Genomic DNA, 3,839 nt, shown 5'->3' with positions numbered 1-3,839 from the left:
AGTCCGCTTCTTGGTCCTCCCTCCTGCGCGCACCACACGGCCCCGGGGCGAGAGACGCGTCTCTCCTGCCCCAGGTCCGTGGAGTCGACTCGCTCCAGACAGGCCGGGCGCCTGCAGCTCCTCCGACCGAAAAGGAAAAGGGCCCAGGTAGGGCAAGGAGGGGCGGTTGGGGGCGGCGCCAGCCCAGCGGAGCAGGGCGGGAGCGCCGCAGGCGCCCGGGTCACGTCGGGGCAGGGTGGGGGGTGTACGCTTTGACAGAGGCCCGGGGCGCGGCGGCGGGGAGCGCTGCTGGGGGACCGGGCGCGCTCGGCCGTGGAGCGGGTCCCCCCGGGCACCGGGTCCCGGGCCCTCCACCGCAGCCGCCCGGCTGGGCTGGTGCTGCCCTGGTGACAGCGCGGACAGCGCAGCGCCCCTCGCCTCCGCCCGCCGCGGGATTCAGGGGCGGGATCCCGGGGCCGGACTCCACGGCCATCGCGACCCATCCGGGAGCTCCTCGCCCCTCCGCGGCGGGACCGAAGCCCGGGCGGGCCGAAGTGGGCCTGTAAGAAAGCAAACAGAAACCACGCGGCCGCCCGCCGCGATGCCCAGCCCGCGGCCTCTCCCCGGGAAGAGGGAAAGAGAAACCCGCGTCCCGGGCGCGGGCGAGGGAGGTGCCCTGGGTCTGGATTTGCCGTGTCCGCGACATTGCCAGCCTGGAGAGCTAGGAAGCCCTACGCAGCCCCGATTCCAAGAGACGGGAAAGGACTTATAGGGCCAGAAACTGGCACCCCGCTGGGGCCACCGCCCGCCGGCCCGGCGCCCCACCCCCACTCACCTCGCCTCCAAGTTCCGGCGCTGCGGGCCGCTGGGTGTCTGGGCTCGCGCGTCCCGGGGCGCAGAGGCCGGCGGCGGGCATCGCCCAGGCGCGGCGCTCGAGAGTCGGGTGCTACGGGCGGGGACCGGGTGAGGCAGGGCTCGGCTGAGCCGAGGGGCTGGGCGCAGCCCCCAGCATCGGCCTTAAAGGTTCCCGGAGGCACCAACGCAGACTCTGGGAGGCGCCGCACAGCCCACGAAGTGCGCGCCTCCCTTTTCTCCCGTTTCCACGCTGCCCTGCGCGTGGCGCGGGACGCCCCCGGGGTAGATGGGGACGCACGTGCAGCAGTGGCCCTGAAGACCCCTCTCTGCTGTGCGGAGGGGACTCCCCAGCCACTCTCCCTTCCCCAACCACCGTAGATCCCACCCAGTCCGACCAGGTTTGGACCTGGGAGACGAACTGCCCCACGGCCCGCGCGCCCAGGTATGAAGGAAAGAGGAGTTCCCGGGGCCTCCCCATGCGAGCGTTTCTGCCCTCAGGGTTGTTGCAGGACTGAAATCGCTTCCTCCGAAGCAAACCCTCCTCGCAGCCTCAGCGCTTGCGACCCGGCAGGCACCTGTCTCCTCCACAGACGCAAAGCTGACGGCGGTCTTCTCGGCCCCGTGAGACTCATGAGGCTCGCACTGGGAGAAAATGGTCCTTGGGGGGGAAGCAGCCGCTGTCCAGACGGGTAATCCCATTTGGGCACACGGGGGGGGGGGGCAGGAGGAGGCCAGGTGTGAGCTGTCCCCATTGGACAGACGACCGTCCCGAGGCTCACAGGGATGAGTCTGCGTGGAGTCCATGTTCCCAGACTTTCCGGGGTTTCTAGAATAGTCCTAGAGAAGGAAAGAGCCAGTCAGCAGGTGAGAACGCCCAGGTGCATTGGATAGCTGCAGGTCAGGTCTACCTTTCCCCACACCAGCACTCCAGGGGAGAGGACAATTCCCCGCCCACCCTCGCCCCAGGGTGGCCATCGCCGCGGAGTAGATGGGGTGAGGAAGGCTTTGAGGATCCTGAGCACAAGCTGATGGAAGGGAAAAGGGGGTTCTAATCCTGATTCAGTGTGTGACCTCTGGCAATAATAATAATAATAATTATAGGAACTTCCCTGTTGGTCCAGTGGGTAAGTCTCCGTGCTCCCAATGCAGGGGGGCCCAGGTTCGATCCCTGGTCAGGGAACTAGATCCCATGTGCATGCCGCAACTAAGACCTGGCACAGCCTAAAGAAATAAACAAATAAATATTTTTTAAAAAATAGTAAAGCTAAGTCACATTGAGTGTTCAGTGTGCCAGGCATCACCCTAAACCCACCCCAGATAATCTCTTTCAATCCTCAAAACAGTCCTATGAGATAGGTACTAGTACTGCCCCATTTTCAGGTGAGAAAATCGAGGACCAGAAAGGTAAAACTCGGCCAGCATCGCAAGGAGGAGAGTGCGGGGGTGGAACCAGGACCCAAATCCATGCCTTTCTGACCCCCAAGCCTCACTCCTTAAGCACCTGCCATCCGGCCTCAATTTGGCGAATTGCTTAGCCTCTCCAAGCCTTGGTGTCCTCATGTGTACGGACAGCGTGAGGCCCATGGTATGGATTCAATATATAATGGTGGAATGAATGAATGACCCCCCCCCCCCCCAGCCCTCAGAGTAACTGTAAGGACTGCAGTAGTGGAGTTCCTGCACGTAGCAGGCACTCCCATGCATTCATCAGCTCATCAAAGGAACCTCTATGGAGCCACAGGCCCGAGGAAGCAATAGTTTCCTGCTCCAGGTGTATAGACACTTGGGAGCATTTCCGGCTGAGACCTCCGCCCTCATTGGTTCTTTCTTCTCATTTTCTTTTCAAAGCCGCCAAAATGCCTTGCCCTGGGCCACTAACAGATGAATAAGTACACTTGGGAGACACCAGACCCTGGTAACTAGAGGACTGAAATAACCAGATTTGTATCCACTTTTCCATCCAGAGAAGCCAAACCGTATCTAGGCCTCATTTTTTTTGTCTTGAATCATTTTTGTGGAAGTGAGGACCGGCTTACAAAGGCCTCTCCACATGCCAAAGTCTGTCTCACCACTTCCTACCCCAGGATGTGGAGCCCATTTGTATTTCCCCTAGAATCCATCCAGCACCCGGATGTACACACACCCCTGACTAACAAGCAAAGGGGCTACGGAGAAAGGGGGCTACAGAAGGAACAAGGACAAGCTTCCATTTATGCCCCCCGCCCCAGACACAGCTTCGAAACAGTGCACCCGGGAGGCATTCATGTCTTAAATCTAACCACCGAGGCCCCAGGTGTACTGTTCCCCAGTCGGCCTAATGGGATTGATCTTGTCCAAAAATGTGAATTAAAAAATAGGATAACGATGTCCTGGGATTAGATCACACTGATGGTTGCACAATTCTGTGAATCTAGTCGTCCCTCCGTATCCAAGGGGGATTGTTTCCAGGACCCGCCTCAGATCCCAAAATTTGAGAATGCTCACCTTCCTTATATAAAATGAGGTAGTATTTGGATATAACCTAGGTACATCTTCCCGTATACATTATATCATCTCTAGATTACTTATAATACCTAGTACAATATAAACACAATATAAATAATTGTAAACTTAATGTAAATGATATGTAAATAGTTGCACCAGCAAATTAAAGTTTTACTTTTTTGGAACATCCTGGAAATGTTTCTTTTAATTTTTTTCAACCCACCGTTGGTTGAATTCACAGCTACAGAACCTACGGATACAGAGGGCTGACTGTATACTAAAATGCACCAAACTGTATACTTTTAAATGGTGAAATTTATGGTATGTAAGTTATAGCTCAGTAGAAAAGAAAAAAAAATAGGAGTCACTATTCTTCCTTACCGCCTGGAAATACATGGCATGAACCCAGCAGGTCGTCTGAAAGCCCCGGCACTCTTGATAAACAGTAACTCCCCTGGCACAGAAGATCTAATCCCAGTGTGGGTAACACAAGGGGGTCAGTCATCCTATGGCTGCAGCCA

The 3,839-nt window shown here is 57.3% G+C and overlaps 1 long non-coding RNA gene across 2 annotated transcripts; it reads left to right on the top strand.

The window, feature by feature from the left end:
* The first annotated feature begins 48 nt into the window (after positions 1-48).
* LOC113622233 (uncharacterized) lies at positions 49-3,509 on the top strand. Of its 2 annotated transcripts, none has more exons than XR_003433458.1 (3): positions 49-147; positions 1,333-1,523; positions 2,683-3,509. It is a non-coding gene; the product is annotated as an uncharacterized LOC113622233 (long non-coding RNA). The 2 variants fall into 2 exon arrangements; XR_003433459.1 differs by lacking the exon at positions 49-147 and adding an exon at positions 183-541.
* The last annotated feature ends 330 nt before the right edge of the window (positions 3,510-3,839 follow it).

Source organism: Aethalodelphis obliquidens, unplaced genomic scaffold (assembly GCF_003676395.1).
Source record: "Aethalodelphis obliquidens isolate GAN/ISIS:26980383/991018 unplaced genomic scaffold, ASM367639v1 scaffold9, whole genome shotgun sequence".
In the NCBI taxonomy this organism is placed as follows: Eukaryota; Metazoa; Chordata; class Mammalia; order Artiodactyla; family Delphinidae; genus Aethalodelphis; species Aethalodelphis obliquidens.
The sequence above is the reverse complement of the archived record's forward strand: the minus strand, read 5'-3'. Positions and strand labels throughout refer to the sequence as shown.